This window comes from Dermacentor andersoni, chromosome 1 (assembly GCF_023375885.2).
Source record: "Dermacentor andersoni chromosome 1, qqDerAnde1_hic_scaffold, whole genome shotgun sequence".
NCBI lineage: Eukaryota > Metazoa > Arthropoda > Arachnida > Ixodida > Ixodidae > Dermacentor > Dermacentor andersoni.
Window position 1 is genome coordinate 21,489,676 of NC_092814.1, and position 19,844 is coordinate 21,509,519.

At 48.7% G+C, this 19,844-nt stretch overlaps 1 long non-coding RNA gene across 1 annotated transcript; it reads right to left on the minus strand.

Annotated features, from left to right (window-relative positions):
• Positions 1–934: 934 nt before the first annotated feature.
• LOC129380406 (uncharacterized) lies at positions 935–16,866 on the minus strand. The gene is made up of 5 exons (XR_008608408.2): positions 16,797–16,866; positions 16,427–16,510; positions 15,466–15,603; positions 1,962–2,090; positions 935–1,537 (listed from the first exon to the last, which is right to left on the minus strand). It is a non-coding gene; the product is annotated as an uncharacterized lncRNA (long non-coding RNA).
• Between the last annotated feature and the right edge of the window lie 2,978 nt (positions 16,867–19,844).

Sequence of the window (19,844 nt, forward strand, 5' to 3'; positions counted from 1 at the left end):
ACTTGTTTATGTGGTGAATTTGAAAGCAATGACATTTTAAAGGGCCCCTCACCACGTCTGGCCATAGTGAGCTGACAAGTGCAAAGCATACATTGCGTGATAGCGATCATTTCTGCAAAGTCTTACATCGCTACGCGCCGCGGGAAGATCTGAAATTTCAAACTGAATACCGTTTTTCCTTCTTCTCGCGGCCGCAGCGTTGCAAGGTGGAGGATGACGTATAGTCGTGTCCCTGCGCCTACGTACTCGAGTCCACAGTGTGACGTCGCTCGTGGTGACACGGGACTTCGAGAATTATTCAAGACAACATCTGTTATCTGTGCGATCTGTTGCTTGAGTTGACGAATTGAAGTTTAGAGAAATAATAAAACACCAACGGAATGTCTGCGTGTTTTTTCTTTTACTTCGCACCGAAGCAAGAGAGATGTACTTCCGCTTCGTCTGCTTGTTCTCACGGTCGTGCGGTCGCGTGCGCAGATACCAAAACGATGCCATTTTCTACCATGTTCCAGCGCGTGATCATGCTCTGCGATCCGCTTGTTCTGCCTCAGTATTTGTGTAGCACTGAATTATACCGCTAGTCATGTGTCCTTGTTGTTCTTGTTGCTGAAGCCTGTGACACGTGCGGCTCCTACCCACGATGGGGGATTGTGCACAGCATGCAAAATCGTGCGCTGCGCCAACGAGACCACAGCTCGCGCGCGACGCCGTCATCGGAAGTGCATTGGATGGATGGATGGATGGATGGATGGATGGATGGATGGATGGATGGATGGATGGATGGATGGATGGATGGATGGATGGATGGATGGATGGATGGATGGATGGATGGATGATGGATGGATACAACTTTCTTGAGCGGAAGCGCATTGAGCCGAAAAAAATAAAGCAAGGAGAAAAAAAATCAAGGCGGGGCCTGTGACGTATCCGTCACGCGATCCTCGAGGTCCGGTATGGGAGAACGCAGGGAAGGAATTTCGCTTGTGGAGGCTAGACGGGGCGAGTGGAGAGGGCGTCTTGCTTGGCAGTGGAGCCCGCCTGCTGAGATCATATGTTTGCGATACTGAAGTATTTCTATGTCGGCTATTAATGAGCCGATTTGAAAATTTTTTGCGGCAGAACGCTCCCTAGAGGACACGTAAAAACTTCCAGCGCATAACCAAAGTTTGCTATGGGGCCTGGTGAGGGACCCTTTAATGAACCATAATTTCCTAAAAGTCCTGAAAGTCGCCCATAATTCGAGGTAGTTATCACGGAATTTCAACGGCAAATCCAGGCAACATATTCAGTTGATGTGTGCTCTCGACACGAACCCAGACCAGCTTTGCTACAGCGTCTGGCAGTGGGGGTGCAATCGACCCCGTCCTTGCTCGCGGGTTGGATGCAGTACGTGTGCCACAGTACGCCGTCTCGCACTACTCCAGCATGCGCCGCCCTTTTGAGGAAGACGAGGAGGCGCCCTTGTCTGCCATGGTTGCGTCTCCTTGCATTGGCCTCGTCATTTCGTCTGCCTCTTTCAGTTGTCCCCGTGGAAACCCTGCGCATAGTACTGCTCTGGTAAAGAATTCACTTTCATGAATCCTAAGAAGGACACCTCTTGTATATTTGGAGACAGCACTTGTCCATTCAAAAGCACTGTAATGTGCAATAAATAAATAAATAACTAAATACATGCATGGGCTTTCAACTTGCGGCTTCTACATTTCAATCTAGGACCCTCATGCGCACTTTCAATGCTCAACTTTTCGTGCAACTTTCAATGTGGCATTGCGTAACCTTCGGAAAAAGAAGCCTAAACAAAGCATGACAGCTTTGTTTCGATTAGATGCCAAATTGCGCTGGGTTTGCATAGCTTGTACCAGTGTAACCTAAGTTAGTATTTCTCCTTAGTGCCCTTTTATAAATATCCCCGCACTGCAAGATATTCATTCCTCGTTAGTAAGTAAGAACGGTGTACATACATTTTCATCTTTTTTTCTTTCCGATGATATGGCTTCTCTTCCTAGCCATAAACACGGGGCTCCTCGAGACCTTCCGGAGGCGCATCCTTGGAGCGGTGCACAGGCGCTGTTATGTTCGCCAGGGCGGGCCTACAGTATAGAAACCACAATATAGCCGCCCGTCTCAGAAGAACGGACTAAGCTGCGTATGCGCTTATCGCACACAGAAACGAAGCCGGTCAATTGCATTCGCTCGTTTCGTTCCATTCTGGGCGTGCTTCATTAAGTAGAACAATAACAAACCATACGAGTAACCTCGCGCTAGCATGAACACGAAACACACTGCTGCCTATGTAGGATATCATGCAGAATCCTTCTTATCAATTCTTATTAATAAAGTTACATAATAATTTCCAAGTTATTATAGTTTCCAAGTTATTCTTGCCTTTGTAGAATTACTGTAAACTTCCTTTTCAGAGAACCTAATTTTCGTTCCTTTCGTGGAATACCAAATCATCGCTGAAAATAGAAGCTGCGAAGAATTTTCGCTCTCACAGTCACGCACACAAGGAAGTTACATATGCAAACATCGCACTCTCTTTGGTGTCAATCTAAACTCGATAAAGCGAGCACTGAGCGGTTCTCGCGTTATGACACTGAATTTTCCCTCTTGAACGTGATCGAAAACAAGGTCACTGAAATACTGTATTCTCTGCGGTGGAGCGGGACTTACAGGCCTTTTCAGGAATACAACCAGCCGCTTAGCCTCCCGTGCTATGCGAGTCGTTATACGAAGTGCCTAACGATTTCAAATGTGCCAGAGACCTAAAAGAACGCTAACATGAAAAACTGCAACGGCCGCTCCAGTCAGATCACGGCTCTACTTTATTACAACAGTCATATTGTTGTTAGTTTTTTCGTATACTTGCTTGCTTGCTTGTTTGTTTGTTTGTTTGTTTGTTTGTTTGTTTGTTTGTTTGGAAAAATATTTAACATTACGGGGATAGATATCACCAAAATTACCTCTAGTGATTCTCGCGCACCGCCATTAATTGGTATCCCATAATGCGTACATACCAAGGTTCAACCAGGTTCTGTACGAGGATTACCTGTGGTGTAAAAAATCTTGCCCATGAACTCCAAGAAATAACACCCGACTGGAAAATAAAAATGGTTTAGCATCTTCTGATTGGTGCTTCGTACATATTTAAAAATGCTTGAACAGTTAGCAAACGAAATCTGCACAAGAGAAATTGTAACCGTACTCCCTGTTGCACGTTACGTTATAGTACGTTATTAGCAACAACTTTTGATAATCCACACCAGAGTTGAAGAACCTCCGGCTCCATTAGGACAACAGGCTGAAATTTATAAGCTGCTGCACCAGACTATAGCAAACATTCAAAAGCTAAAATAGAGCGTATCTACATTTTGTAAATAACCAAAGCGTATCTACATTTTGTAAATAATCAAAAGCAGGTCTCTCCACATTCTTCATGGACGGTTGCATAGTTTTCATAACATTCTAACCGCTCTTAATCCTTCATTACCTATATAATCAATATGCCCACGCCAGCCAAGGGAGACGTCGTAAATTACAGATACTTGACTAAGTACACTTTACGCATATTTTCGAGGCGATAACGAAATGATATTGTTACGGGAATGTTGGGAGTATAGAAGATTATATTTACAATATATATACAAAATGAGTTTGAGTAGTTAGGATGGCTGACCACCAACAAAATGCAGCAGCCAGCGTCTCGCGATCTTCTTCCTCTCATCGTTCATCCATCCGTAACAGGACCGCCGGGTGGTGAAGCGCCGTCTCGGCGCACGGTGGGCGAAGAATTGCGAGCGAAGTATGACTTCAGCCGTGAAATGTGGACGACGTCAACAGGCGTCTGACTTGAGGATGCATCAAAGTGTAGCGGCGAAATCTCATAATTTACGTGGATAGCTTGGCGTAGGACTTCATAAGGCCCTGCGTAGCAAGAAAGAAGCTTCTGGGAGAGGCTGACCCGACGACGTAGTGACCAAATGAGCAGCCAGGCACCTGGCGCGAACTTAACATCGCGATGGCACCGGTCATAACGCTCTTTTTGTATATGCTGCGAGGCTAAGAAACGAGATCGGGCGACTAGACGTGCCATGTGAGCGCGATCGATGACTTCACGAGCCTACTCAGTTGCAACACGTGGCACAGAAAGAAGGATGGTGTTAAACGGCAATGTGGGGTCGCGACCATACAAAAGATAAAAGGGTGAATATCCTGTGGTGTCATGACGGGATGAGTTACACGCGAACGTCACGTAGGCCAGCGTGGCGTCCCAGTCGCGGTGATCGTTGGAGACGTGCATCGACAGCATCTCCGTGATTGTTCGGTTGAGACGTTCCGTAAGACCATTCGTTTGTGGGTGGTAGGCGGTGGACCGCTTGTGCTCAGTAGCACAAGAGCGGAGGAGGTTGTTGAGAACTCGAGACAAGAACGAACGGCCACGGTCTGTAAGTAACTGGCGAGGTGCACCATGGTGGAGAATGACGTCGTCGAGGAGAAAATCGGCGACGTCTGTTGCGCAACTAGTCGGCAACGCCTTTGCTATCGCGTAGCGTGTCGCGTAATCAGTAGCGACGGCGATCCATTTATTCCCTCTAATCGTCGTCGGAAAAGGGCGAAGCAGGTCAAGGCCTGCGCGAAAGAACGAATCAGAGGGAACTTCATTTGGATGGAGTTGTCGGACAGGTTGCAGGGGAGATTTTTTCAGGCGCTGACACAATTCGCAAGTTGTGACATAACGTCGCACGGAGTGGTAGAGACCCGGCCAGAAGAACCGGCGTCGTACGCGGTCGTGTGTACGCAAAACGCCAAGGTGTCCCACCGTCGGTGCATCGTGAAGTTGTTCGAGAGCGACGGATCGCAGATGACGAGGAAGGACAAGGAGCAACTCAGGGCCGTCAGGGTTGATATTGCGGTAGTAGAGGATGCCGTCGTGCAGAACGAACATGCGGCACGTGGTGACGGTGCTGCCAGATTGCACTCCGGCGATGATGGATTGTAAGCATTGGTCGCGTTGTTGTTCAGCGTGCATGTCGGTCATGTCAGTTAAAGCCATCATGCAGGTCACCGGATCATGCGCAGCAGGATCAGGGGGATCCACGGGGTCACGAGAGAGGCAGTCAGCGTCCTTTTGCAGGCGTCCCCACTTATATTTGACAACAAACGAAAATTCTTGGAGCCGCAAAGCCCAGCGACCAAGCCATCCTGTCGGGTCCCGGAGGAAAGACAGCCAGCAGAGTGCGTGGCGGTCTGTAACAACCGAAAAAGTGCGGCCGTACAAATATGGCCGGAACTTGGCGACAGCCCAAACTAAAGCCAAGGACTCAAGCTCGGTGATGGAGTAATGTCTCTCGGCAGGTGACAGTATGAGGCTGGCGTAAGCTATCACGTACTTGGTACCATTCTGTTGTTGGGCGAGAACAGCGCTCTTGCCATGGCCGCTTGCGTCAGTGTGGATATCGGTCGGTGCAGATGGATCAAAGTGGACAAGTATGGGAGGGGTGGTCAGAAATCCGATGAGAGCGGCGAACGCGTAAGCCTCCTCCGGGCCCCAAGGTAATGGCGTGTTCTTCTTTAGAAGATCTGTCAAGGGCCGAGCAACGTCGGCGAAATTTTTAACGAAACGGCGGAAGTAAGAACACATCCCGACGAAGCAGCACACGTCAGAACCAGAATGTGGCACAGGGAAACTGCGTACGGCGCGAACTTTTTCCGGATTTGGTTGTACACCGGATGCCTCAACGAGGTGTCCCAACACGGTAATCTGACGGTGCCCGAATTGACATTTCGTGGAGTTCCGTTGGAGGCAGGCTTTTCGGAAGACCGCAAGGATGGCAGCGATTCGGGTAAGGTGGCTGCCGAACGTGGGAGAAAAAACAATAACGTCGACAAGGTAACAGAGACAGGTGGTCCATTTGTAGCCTCGCAGAAGAGAGTCCATCATACGTTCAAAGGGATGGATGAATGGATGGATGGAATAACTTTAATGAAAGGTTCTGCGAGCTACGGGGCGCAAGGTCCCATAGAGCGGGCTACTCCCACGTTGGGACCGGGAGTTGTAACTCCCTGGCCGCATCGTGGGCTCGCTGGATGGCCCAGAGCTGCTCCGCCAGGTCCGTGCTGTGTAATGCTTCTTGTAGCCTGGCGGAGTCTTGATCTTTGTTTGCGTGGGTCCGACCACACAGCCAGAGCAACTGATGTACGTCTAGTGTGCTATGGCAATTTTCGCAATATGATGTTTTGTATAGGTCAGGCATGTAGTGATGTAGTCTGTTCTGCGTGGGGTACGTGTTTGTTTGAAGCATTCTGAACGTGAGGGCTTGAGGCCTAGTGAGCTTATTGTGAGGTGTGCTGTATATTCTGCGGTCTAAATAAAAGTGCTTTATGATCTCGTTATATGTGAAGGGAGGGTCCCGATTCTCGCTGGGATGGTCACGACTAGAATAGGTGGCGTCGCGGAGGGTTAGGTCTCGCGCGCTCCTGTGAGTCATCTCATTGAGATTGCGAGGGGCGTCCACGATCTCTCCGAGGTGTGCCGGGAACCAGCAAATGGTGTGATGCTGCAGCGGTGCGGATCTATCGATTATTTGTAGTGCTTGGCTTGCAACTGCTCCTTTCTGAAAGGCTTTGACGGCCGAGCGTGAATCGCTGTAGACGTGGGTGGTGGTCGGATCTGTGAGCGCGAGTGCGATGGCGACCTGTTCTGCTATCTCGGACTTGTGGGTCTTGACTGTGAGAGAATTTCTGACTTGACCTTGTTTATTGATCGTGGTGGCAACGAAGGCCTTCCTGGTCGGGTACTGTGCCGCGTCAACGAAACATGCTAGGATCTTCTTATCACGTATTTCGCGCAGGATGAACGATCCTCGTGCCAGCTTTCTGGGTTGATGGTGCGCGGGGTTCATGTTCCGCGGGAGTGGGCGAACCGTGTAGGAGTTGCGTGTATCCGTCGGAACGCTTTGATATAGATTCTCGATTACTGTGGTGTCATGACCTAGTTTGGCTAGGATTTCTCTACCCGGTTTGGTTCCAGAGAGTCTTGTCCATTGAGCCCGTTCTTGAGCTTCGGCAATTTCTTCAAGTGTGTTGTGTACCCCCAGTTGCAGCAGGAGCTCTGTCTCGGTGTTCTTGGGGATTCCCAGCGCTAGTTTGACTAGCTTCCTCAGTCGTACATTGAGTTTGTCCTTCTCCGCTACTTTCCATCTGTGCATGGCCGCCTCGTAGGTGAAGTGGCATAGCGCAAAGGCGTGTGTTAGCTTGAGGAGATTTTCTTCCTTAAGGCCGTGTTGTCTGTTTGCTACGCGTCGTATGATATTCAAGGCATTATTCGACTTTGTCACGATCTTCTCCACTGTCGTGGCGTTCGATGGTTTGTAGACGAGGAGCTCCGACTTCGCAGGCGAACATCGCAGGCCGGTGGGAGCGAGGTATTCCTCGATCGCGTCGGTCGCTTGCTGCAGAGCGCTTTCAATTGATCCCAAGCTACCTCCAGGGACCCAGAGCGTTACGTCATCTGCGTATATCGTGTATTTGACGTTCTCGATTTGATCCAGTTTCTTGCCTAGGCCGGCTAGCGCAAGGCTAAAAAGCATCGGAGAGATGACAGAACCTTGCGGGGTGCCCCTGCCTCCGAGTTTGTATTTCTCGGACTTGATTTCCCCTAGACGGAGGGTGGCCGTTCTGTCACTCAGGAACGATTTTGTATACGCGTAGAGTCTCGTGCCGAGGTCGAGGTTGGAGATCGTGTCGAGTATGTAGTCATGTGATAAATTATCGAATGCTTTTTCGAGGTCTAGGTCTAGGATTACTCTCGCGTCTCTCGTGTCTGCGTCAATGATCTCATGCTTGAGGAGCTTCATGGCGTCTTGGGTGGATAGCCCAGGTCTAAAGCCGATCATTGCTGCGGGGTAGATATCTTTATCATCGAGATGTTTCGAGAGCCTGTTTAGGATCGCGTGCTCCGCTACCTTGCCGACGCAAGACGTCAGCGAGATAGGTCGGAGGTTATTGATGTTGGGCGCCTTGCCAGGCTTTGGTATGAGCACGATGAGGGCCGTTTTCCAGTCTTCGGGTAGTGCTCCGTTCCTCCAGATTTTGTTGACTGCCTCTGTGAGGGTTTCGATTGAGGTTTCGTCAAGGTTTCTAAGTGCCTTGTTAGTTACGCCGTCCGGCCCCGGCGCTGACTTGCTGTTTAGGTACTGAAGCGCCGTGCGTATCTCTTCGGTTGAAAAGTCCCGATCTAGTTCTGGGTTGGCTTTGCCGCGATATGCTTCGGCGGTCGTGCCTCTAGCATTTTTGGCCAGCGGAAGGTACTTGTCGGCAAGACGGTCAATGAGCTCATTTTCCGTGGTAATTTTGAGTTCCTCGTGCATGATCCTGTTCAGCGCACGACCCTGGTCCGCTTTGGTTCTGGTTCTGTCTAAAAGATGTTTGAGCAGGTGCCACGTCGTCCCGCTGTTGATGCGGCCGTCCGCGGCGTCGCACACCTCGTTCCATTGCTGGTTAGATAGTTGCGTCCAATATTCTGCAATCAGCCGGTTGAGGGAAGAAATTCTTTTCCTCAGCCGTCGATTGTGTCTTTGTTCTTTCCATCTCCTGGTGAGCGATTGTTTGGCTTCGAGCACGTGAGCCAGTCGGCTGTCCATGCTTTGAACGGGGAGATCTGTCTCTATTTCCTTCGTGGCCGCCTTAATGTCGGCCTTTAGTTGCGATGTCCATTGTTCCATTGATTCTTTGCCTGTTCGGCGTTCGTGTCTGAACTCGCGGAACTTGTCCCAGTCGACGTATGTCATTTTTCTGGGTTCTCTGGATGGGGTGTCAATCGTTGTCTCAACAATGTGATGATCGCTGCCCAGATCCTCGAAGAGGTTGTTCCACTGATAGTTTGGAACGTTGCAGACGAAAGTGAGATCTGGAGTTGTGTCGCGGTTGACCGAGTGACCCGTTCTTGTGGGGTACTCGGCGTTCGTGATGAGCGTTAGGTCAAGTTCATCGGCGTCGTTTAGTAAGTCCTTGCCCTTGGCTCTGCTGGTGACGTATCCCCAGGCCGTGTTAGGGGCGTTGAAGTCCCCGGCCACGATCATGGGGTTGTCGCCGGCACGGTTGCGGGCGAGCTGGAGTATTTGCTTAAATTTTTGTGCTCTGTGCTTGGGGCCGCTGTAAAGGTTTAGGATGAATATGCTCTTGGCGTTGTTGGCTCTAGGGAAGACTTCCGTGAGAGTGAATTCGCAATTGCTGCGGTCGTGATTAATGTTGTGTGTCGTGTGGGCTAGCTTGTTGCTGACCAACGTGGCGATACCTCTACATTTGTGTTGCGGTGTCGTTGCGGTCACGTCATAGCCGGATAGCGAGGGTGTAGCGGTATTTGTCTCTTGTAGGAGAATGACTTGGGGTTTGTCTTTTTTGGCTCGAATGTATTGTTGCAGGGGGGCCTTTTTGCGGACGTAGCCCCTACAATTCCATTGCCAAAGGCGAAACGTTTCAGTTTGCACAGCCATCTTTGTTGTTGGCGTTGGGTGGCCTTTGTGAGGCCACGTTGTTGCTATGTCTATCGAGCGACAATGCCCGAGGTAGCTTGGTGATAGTAGGCTGTGACGTCACAGACGGGTAGTCTGCCATTTCTAGCGCGTTGAGCCTTGCCCCATGGATGTTGATCGTCTCCATCATGTGGTTGATCTGTAGCGTTATCCTGTCGTAACCTTCCTTGAGGGTCCCTACTGTCGTCGAAAGTTTGTCTTGCCCTTCCTTCAGTGACGCGACAGTGGTTGCAAGCCCGCCGAGCAGTTCCTTGATTTCCCTAATGTCGCTGTCCGTGCTCGATGGATGTGTGTTTGTCACGGCTTTTCTCTTATGCGGATTGCGCGTGGATTCCGCGACCGGTACTTCCACTACCATGGGTTCTGATGTGGCTTCGGTTTGATTAGAGTCGGAGGGTGGTGGCGTTTTGAGTTGTCTGATTTCCTCGACAAGTTGTGGGATTGTTTGCCTTAACTCTTTGTTTTCGTGTTGTAGTCTTTTAATCGTATTTGCTATTTCTACTTGCTCTGGCCGTGCCATCGGACTCACCTGGCTGGCGGCCTGCTGTTGGTGCTGCTGTTCTTGTCGCTCCTGTTGTTGGTGCTGCTGAACTCCTTGGGCCCACGTCAACCGGTCCTCACCACCAAGTCGTGGGCTGGGGGCGAATCGTATCCTTGACGAGGATCTCTGGCTCGGGTTCCTGGAGCGTCCTCGCGATCGTGACGACAGGCGACCGCGGTTCCTCGATCTCGAGCGGCCCCGCTCGCCGGACAAGCGAGCATCTGCGTTGGCGGCCACGTTGTCGTTGATGGCGCTACATTTCGTTCAAATATCGCAGGAGCATTGCATAGGCCAAAGGGCATGACGTTGAACTGATATAAGCCATCCGGCGTGATGAAGGCCGTCTTCTCGCGGTTCATTTCATCAACTGAAATCTGGGCGGTAGCCGGATCGCAGGTCGATGGACGAGAAGTATTTAGCTCCGTGCAAGCAGTCCAATGCGTCATCGATGCGTGGTAGTGGGTAGACGTCTTTTCGCGTGATCTTGTTTAAGCGGCGATAATGGAGGCAAAAACGGCAGGTACCATTTTTCTTTCTCACAAGGACGACAGGCGAAGCCTAATGACTGGCTCATGGCTCGATGACCCCTTTGCGGAGCATTTTCTCCACTTCTGATTGGATGACCCGACGTTCAGCATGCAATACACGATAGGGACACCGACGAATAGGATTCGTCTCTACTGTGTTTATACGGTGCTGAACAACAGATGTTTGGCCTAAAGGCCTGTCACCGAAATCAAAGACGTCACTGTGCGATTCAAGCAGGAGACGTATGTCCGTGGCCTGTGCAGAGGCGAGGTCAGGTGCAATCATTTTCGCGAAGTCATCTGTTAAGGAACCAGAGCTGTGAGTTGTAATTGGTGGCAATAAACCACTCTCGGCATTCAGAATCACAATAACGAATTCGGAACCACTAGAAACACTTGCCAAGAACATGCCGGTCGGAATCACTTGAGGGCACAGGCTGAAATTCAGAAACGGTAGAACGACGTCGTTACTAGTAACCGTGACCAGCGTATGTGGAACAGCAACGTTCCGGTTCAAAAGCACGTCGATGATGGGGCGAAGCACATATTCACCGTCAGAAACCTGTGGCTGGGCGGTCAAAGTGACGTAAGTAACTGCCTCGGGTGACAGATGCACATCGTCAAGCGAGCACAAGTGCGGTGGGGCGGTGCTCGGAGCATCGGCGAGTTGAGGCAGTTCTAACTGAAGAAGGCCGGTCGCGCAGTCGATGCGAGCAGAATGTATAGATAAAAAGTCCAGTCCAACGATAACGTCGTGAGGGCAGTTGTCGATCACAGTAAAGAGAACAGAAGTAGGGCGGCCGGCTATACTTAAACGCGCAATACACATTCCAAGAACAACCAGCACGCCGCCGTCGGTCATACGAAGCACTCGGGCAGCTGCTGGGGTGAGGACCTTTCTTAAGCGTCCACGTAGGCTAGCATTCATCACAGATACGTGGACTGTGGTGTCGACGAGTGCTTGGACAGATGCGCCATCTATTTCAACGTCAATAACACTTCTCCTTGTGGGCACAGACAGATGATTTGATGCAGTAGTCGGAAATGCAGCCCCATCTCCGAGGGCTGCATTTCCTAGTTTTCCGAAAGGGTGCGGCCAAAAGCCACAGGGGACGAAAGGCGACGTGGCTGCGGCGAACGGGAAGATGGGCGACGTGTTTGCGGTGAACGAGACTGGTGTCCGCGGGGCGATGGTGAGCGGCATTACCACGTGTTCCGAGCAGAGTTGGTTGGCGTGCGAGGTGTTGAGGGTCACGAGTTGCGACAGTATCGGGCGACATGACCAATGCAGCGACAGGTAAAACATATCGGCTCGTCGTCTGCAGTTCTTCACTAAGTCTGGTTGCGATAACGCGAAGAGAAGCGTCGGGGTGAAGCGAAAATAGTAGAAGGGTGTTCGTTAGCTTTGGGATTGGCGACAGCACACACAGACTGTAAACCAATCTTTTCAAGCTCCTGGCGAGCAGTGGCTTGTACGAGGGGAACTGAAAATGTGGTAGCATTAGGGCTACGTGAATAGAAAGGTGCGGGCGCCATCGCATCCAGTTCACGTCTAAGGATTCGCACCACGTCCTCTGAGGCGACGTATGATGCTGTGCGGGTTGATCTTCACACGTCGATGTTGCGGCAGTATTGGGAAGTCTGGCGAATGGTTGCAAGACGCGTCGGCTTTTGGCCTGCTCGAATTGTCGGCACTCTTTAATGATTGCATCAACTGTAGAGCAGCTTTTGCACATTAGCAGATTAAACGCGTCGTCAGCAATGCCCTTAAGCACGTGCCCGACCTTCTCAGCTTCTGTCATGTGATCGGCCTTACGACAAAGTGCCAGCACGTCCTGGATGTACGAGACATAGGACTCCGTGGGGGATTGGGCATGGGGGGGGCAGTTCCTGCTTTGCGGCAATATTATGGCCGGCTGGTGTGCCAAACAACTCTGTCAATTTCTCTTTGCATTGGGCCCAGCTGGTTAGCTCCTCTTCGTGGTTTTCGTACCACCCCCTTGCTGTGCCTCTTAGGTAGAACACCAGGTTAGCTAGCATAAGCGTAGGGTCCCATCTGTTGATTCCTCTCACGCGTTCGTACATGGCCACCCACTCTTCAACGTCGGCGCCATCGGTCCCGCAGAAAGTTCCTGGGTCCTTGGGTTGCACAACGACAACCGAAGGTGACAGCGACGTAGCATGCAACGGTGACGTAGGAGGCGGCAACGACGTTGGTCCCGAGTGCTCACCGTCATTCATGGTGCGGACGGTGATGCGACGTCCACTGCGGAGCTCCGTTTCCAGCTGTGGTACCCCGCACCTCTCACCAATATGTTACGGGGATGTTGGGAGTATAGAAGATTATATTTAGAATACATATACAAAATGATTCTGAGTAGTTAAGCTGGCTGACCACCAACAACCTCAGCAGCCAGCGTCTCGCGATCTTCTTCCTCTCTTCGTTCATCCTTCCGTAACAATATGTCCACCAGATTGTTCGAAGAAAAAACTAAACCTGAACACTTAACATTTATGAAGCGCTGAATATTTTCTAGCCATTTTCAACGTTATTTAGTGCGTGAATGTCTGATGTGAAGAACGCTACGTCGTCTGCGTATACATACGTATAAACATCACAATGACATGGAATGGAACTGAGTAAAGTAATAAATAATATTGCATGACGTAACAGCTCCTTGAGGAAAACCCAGTGACTGATTGTAAGTACTCGACGACGAGCCTCCTAAAGAACAGTAATATTTCCTCCCGTTTAAAAATTCACCTGCCCCTGCCACCAGATAATTTGGAAATTTTGGGTTTCTTAGTCTATCTAACAAAATTTTATGTTCTACACTATCGTGAGCTTTTGAATTACCCATAGTAACAGAAGCAGCAACGTGCCCATGGCGCCGAGCTAATTTTGTTCGGCCTTCTAAATCCACATGGGCATCCCAATTGAATATGCTGGTCCAATTTAGCATGGGCTAAACCAATTTTTGTCCTCAACATATTTCACAAAACGGGCGTTCAATGTTCTCAATTAATTTAACCAAATCAGAGGTTAGTGCTATTGCTTCTCCCGGCGTCTTCCTGCTCTTTTATTTTCTCTTGCATATGTTCTGACCCCCATCGCGCCTTCCTCGTCGGGCTGACCGCGTCCCGGTCAGCTAGTGGGCGCTCAGGAAAGGTGCTTGCTCTGGACATCGTAGCAGAGCCGTTCCAATGCCCCAATTAGACGAGACACACAACTCGACGAACATCACTGGGAGCGAACTGCGCGTCCGTCAACTGGCTGCAAGTATTCTTGAAAGAGCGCATTGGACACGCATCTGGAAGGGGTTCGGTCAAGATAAAAGCATAAATGAATTGGCGGTTCCTGCACAGGCGATCGCAAAAGCGAGGTCAGGTCGCCAGTTTGTCGTCCAACTTCTCTTGCTGCTTTTTGGTAAAATGCTCCTTTAAGGGCCCGACTTCGCTGTGCAGCGTTTGAACTTGATGAGTTATCTTGTTTCGTGCGTCGGCATTCCCTTTGGCATGTTCATGAAGCACCGTAGGTGGCTTTTTCGTTGGCAGAAGCAGCAACTCCGTCATTTATAAACTTGTACGAATATCCTGTTTTTAATGTTACACGTGCGCTCAGTTAAATCTTGGATCCCTAATGCCACTATTACGGAATACCTGTAGGACTTGCTTGCCGTAATGAAGCAATTGCAAACGCAGGCGGCAGCCATCTCGGGGAGGAATGTATAATGTTATTTCTTCAATGAAACGCACACTGTCACTTGCGCTGACTTGCCACCTTCGCTTAGCCGCGTTCGTCGCAGTAACTGTGGGCTTGCGTTCCGAAGTCTCGTATGTCGCAGGGGTCGTGTCATTATCGCTCCCTTCTCGACTCTTGCTGGATTTGATGCTTCAGCGCCTCATGCGTGGTTCACGAAAATACAACCCAGACACAGTTTCGGATTTAGTCCTACAAAGCCGTAGCCATTTGTGGCAGCAGCACCGACGGTTCTTAGCGCACTTTCTCTTTTTCTACCACAGAGTAGATCCGCCGCTCTGAACATCGACGCCGCGCCTCAGTGCTTCTTCCCCTGCGCAACTTAGTTCTGATGCGCCACCTCGCACACGGCTCTCTCCTCGCTCTCCGTTTTCTCGTCGCACTCAGATCCCGCTACGCTCTGAGCATTCGGTTCCAAGTTTACAGGCGAAACAGGCACGTGGATCACAGCCACTTTCCAGTCCGCTTGCATGCGATCGTACGCTTCAAGAAGTCAGCCTCTCTTGAAGATGTCTTCCGCTACCTAAGCGTATTTGGTAGTCCCACCGCTTGCCAGCGAAATGGATTCCACGCAAGTCAAGGCTCTATTTTGTCACAACCGTCATTGCTTCTCCAGGCCCTTGGTCTATCTCCTCTTCTCTCCTACATCGTGTTTTCTTGTTCTGACCCGTCACAATATTAATAAAAGTTTAAATCACGTGCTCGTCAATCATCAGCTTGTGCGGTTCTCACTTGTGCAGTTGTGAAACGACACAGCGGGTAGAGTGTGAAGCAGTGTAAATGTATCCGTACAACTAACTTCTTGGACAGAATGCATCCCATGTTCTCGGTTTAGCAAGGTTGCTTGCGTCGCATGGACGCACTGTGGAGAAACCCTGCAGTAGGGTTATGAACGTAATCGGGTATTGCGTCTACTGCCCTTGCGCGATATATGCAAACATTCAGCCAACGCATGTGGAAGGGCAACGTATGATATTAGGTTATTAGATATTACTGGCATATATTATCAGTATATTCTTACTATAATTAGATAGTACGCCACTGCATGGCGCACTCTCATGTGTTCTCGCGATGGGCTCTTTCTTGCCTAACTAGAGCACTCACGGTAGCAGGAAAGCCTGTGCCTGTCCGCGTCCGCCTTCAGACAGCGACTGCTGCAATAGGATGCCAGGCCGCAGTCGATGCACTTGACACGGCCGGGCTGGCTACAGTCGGGCCGCTGGCACACGCCCAGTGGGCCCACTGCACATGGCGTCAAATCACGCTTGTACGCAATTCAGCAGCTCGGGCGCACCCCGTAAAGAAACATGTGGGGCCACGTTTCGCTTCCTGCTTTTAGATGAGCAGCCTTTCTCACAAAACTCACTTCCTCTGGCAAGTTTCACTGGGAATTTCTTTTAAACTCTAAACAGAAAATTCGAAACTCTCGCTTTTTCATCTGGCCATCATACAAGTTTCTTTCTACGTGTAAGAATTTATTTTCATGTTGTCGGTTCCTAGGCACCTTAAACTTAAGCGATAAAAAATCCTAACTGACTTTCACTGGAACAGGCAAATACGTGCAATTCGTGTGGTTTAGCGCACACTACAGTGGCAGTTTCGACATTGTAATGTTTAACGCCGGGTAAGTCGAGTTCCCTTCTGTCCCCAAAAGATTAAAGAGCACAAATCACGCGACCAATCAGTCATATGTGCGCTTATCGAACAGTTCTTTTCTTTCTTTTTCAAGGCTAGGCAAGACCCAAAATAAATGGCATGTAGAAATGGACTGTAGTACCATCACTGCGCTCAGAAATATGGGTGACACCCATATCATGACACCCACATCACGATGGTCGACCACTGCACCCGACAGGATATTTTTGCATTCATCAAGAAAACTGGCAGTAAATTTTGTTTGATTTTCTCAACACATGACGCATATTCAGCATCCGCCGCAGCAGATGAGCACGTTCTTGCATGGTCAAAAATGCAAGAACGCTCGAGTAGGGCAGTAATTCCTTTTAAGCGTTCTCATTTGCTCTGATAGGCGCGTTGAGGTGCAGGAGAATGAGCACTACGTTACCGTAAGTGTGCACGCCATTGGTCGTCTTCCTCCAGGGCCTTGCAGGTATGACTTCTCTCGCGAGCGAGGACGCTTGGTTGAGTTCTAAAAGAAGATAAAGATCACAGTGCTGGTCGCGAAGCTATAGCATATGAGGCAGCCAATTGGCTAGCAGTTTAAAATTTGCTCTGTGTGTCTTTAAAAGCATAAAAACACTCTGATTTGCCACCATTCTCTGGGCACTCATAGTAGAGAGACTTTAGCCCCAAATGAATGTTAAAAAACTAAAAAATATTGAAATAATTTCGAAAACAGAAATTGCTGTCTTCTTTCGTTACATTAAGGAATAAAACTGTAGCAGTAATCAAATCGGACCGCGTCGTCATGTTACCTGGATCGTGGCTGATGACAGGTGGCGTAGCGCTCCCGGGTTCCTCCCAAGAGACAGGAGAGGTTTCCGCTGCATCTGCAAAGCAGATCGCGCGCATACCGTGAACGATAGTAGGCGCATGCGCACGCCGCCATTTCGTCCTACTGTGACCGGCGTTGCTTTAAACCAAGTCGCGTTCTTTTCAAATAATACGAAGCCGTGGAAGTCGTTTTCTTTAAAGCAGCGCAGGACTACGGTGTAAACCTTATATTTTACCATATTGCAACACACAGTTGAGGGAATGCATTTTAATTAGTTTACGTTGGGCAAACTTCCCTTATGAAAATGACTGTTGAAAAGTTGTTGGCATATTGTTGACGAATTGTTAACTCAATAGCCTTTCAACAATACCTCAACAATTATTGAAACCACAGGCAATAATTCAACAGTAAAGTTGTTGGGCAGTTCACAACAAAAAAGTCGTTGACTAAATTCTGTTGGTATATTGTTGAATAGTATTGAGTATTATTGAGCCATTGTTGAGCAGTTTTCAACAATAAAGTCATTGACTAAATTCTCTTGATATATTGTTGAATAGTATTGAGTATTATTGAGCCATCGTTGAGTAATTTCCAACAATAAAGTCGTTGACTAAATTCTCTTGATATATTGTTGAATAGTATTGAGTATTATTGAGCCAATATTGAGTAGTTTTCAACAATAAAGTCGTTGACTAAATTCTCTTGACATATTGTTGAATAGTATTGACTATTGAACCATTGTTGAGTAGTTTTCAACAATAAAGTCGTTGACTAAATTCTCTTGACATATTGTTGAATAGTATTGACTATTGAACCATTGTTGAGTAGTTTCCAAGAATAAAGTCGTTGACTAAATGCTGTTAACTTATTGTTGGATAAAATTGAGTCACGAGCAATATTGAGTTTCGAAGTACATGTGAAAAACACACGCACATATGTATGTGTGCGTCTTTTGCACATATATGTTGCTTTACTGATCACTTGATCACCATTGCATATATACAGGGTGTTGTTTCACGTTACTTGAACCATAGACGTATATACACGTGTTTCAGCTAACTTTACTCAGAGTTTAAAACTATGCCGATGCACCATAAGACGATGCGACCAAATGCATGTTGCTCACTCTTGTACGTGTCACGCTATTCTTGTATTTTTCCTAAGTAGTTAATTAGTCAAGAAAATTAGCCATTCTGAAGGAACAAAGTTAGGCGAAAAATTCTAATTAGAAAGCTCTAGAGCACTTTGCAAAACGTCCTATCAGGCAATTTCTCACTTTCTATCTATTAAGTGTTAGTGTTTTTCAGCTTACTGCGGATGCCCGTGAAATAGAAAAAAATATCACCTGACATATCCGCTTGCGCGCCGTGCTTGCAGCGCTCCCAAACGAGCATACCATCGAGCAGGGTGTGTTGCCGCTTAAAAGGCGACAGGGCAGTGACGAAGGCGTTGGCTGTGGTATTGACGCCAGCGACGTGCTTCCCTCGCTGCGGTTCATGATGGCGATAAGCAGACGTGTTCACACCGGTTAAATGGTATGTTTTCGTTTGTGCGCGGAAGGCTTAGGAGCAGTGCAATCACGACTCGCAGGCGGGCATATGTCACGGGGTGCTTTTTCTATTTCGCGAGCATCCGCAGTAAGCTGAAAAACAATAATACTTAACAGATAGAAAGACAGAAACTGTTTATTCGGACGTGTTGCCAACAGCTATGCAACTTTCTAATTGGAATTTCTTTCCTAACTTCCTTGCTTCAAAAGTTGCTTAATTATGCTTGACTAATTAGCTAATTAAGCAAAAATACACAAATAGCGCGACACGCTACATACCAAAGGGAGCAACATGCATTTAGTCGCGTCGTCATAGAGTTTACAGTCGGCCTATAAAGTTAGCAGAAACACCCTGCATATATATATATATATATATGCAGTTTCAGAAGACAAACGTCCCTACAAGCAGTGACAAACAACCGATGATTGGACGCATCCTGCATTTCCATCGGCGTCCATTATAAGGGGCCAGTGCCCTGGCTGTGTGTTAGGAAACGGCATTGCATGCCTCCATGTTAAATATGGTCAAGGTGGCGGAGAACGTTAACAAAATTCAAGTCTGGGGTTTGACGTGCCAAAACCACGCTTTGATTATGAGCCGCACCGTAGTAAGAAACGCCATATTTATTTTTGCCATCTGGGGTCCTTTAACCTGCACCGAACGCACAGTACACGGTCGTTTTTGCATTTCACCCCAATCGAAATGCAGCCGCCGCGACTGGCATTAGATCCCAAGCACTCAGGTTAGTAGAGCAACACCTCAGCCACTATGCCACCACGGTGGGTGCGGCGGAGAAAGGAGTGAACATCGTTTTTACAGAGTGCGTTTCGCTTACCCGTTAGCGCGCTATACAGAACGAAACGAAAAGCTTGGCCGATATGTACGACATGGTGCTCATATTTCACATGGAGGCCAAATTCTTTTCTGTGACCTAGACGGGGTGCTGGCGAATGTGTTAGGAATCTGCTCGGCCACCAAGCACAATCTGCGCTGCTATACGTTCTCGGTGACAAATCGCACAGCGCAGGAGCACACGCACAAATGTTTAAAGAATGGGACGACAGACCGCCCGCAGTTTGCCATGACGTCGAAATAAGAAGCACAAACAGCGACGTTTCTGTACTTTTCTGGTCAATAGTTCAGTTCGCATGGTTGCGGCACGCATTACTTTTTTTTTTTTAAATCCAAACGACGAAAACTGTGCGCGCACAAATTAGCGCGGCGTTTTTGACGTTTGAATTTGGCGCCTTTTCCCGCGCATGCCATTAGCTCCGGCCAGTGCACTGCGTTACTACGCTAAAGAAAGTAGTTTATCAAAGAAGCGAAGCAAAAAACTTTTATACACTTGCAAATCGCAACAATTGTTCAGTAATAACATAAAATTACATAATTTGTTATCCAATGGTACAATTTATGATAATACAAGCGAGTATTTGTATGAGTGTACATGTATGATTGCGCGTTTGCGCTGTTGATGC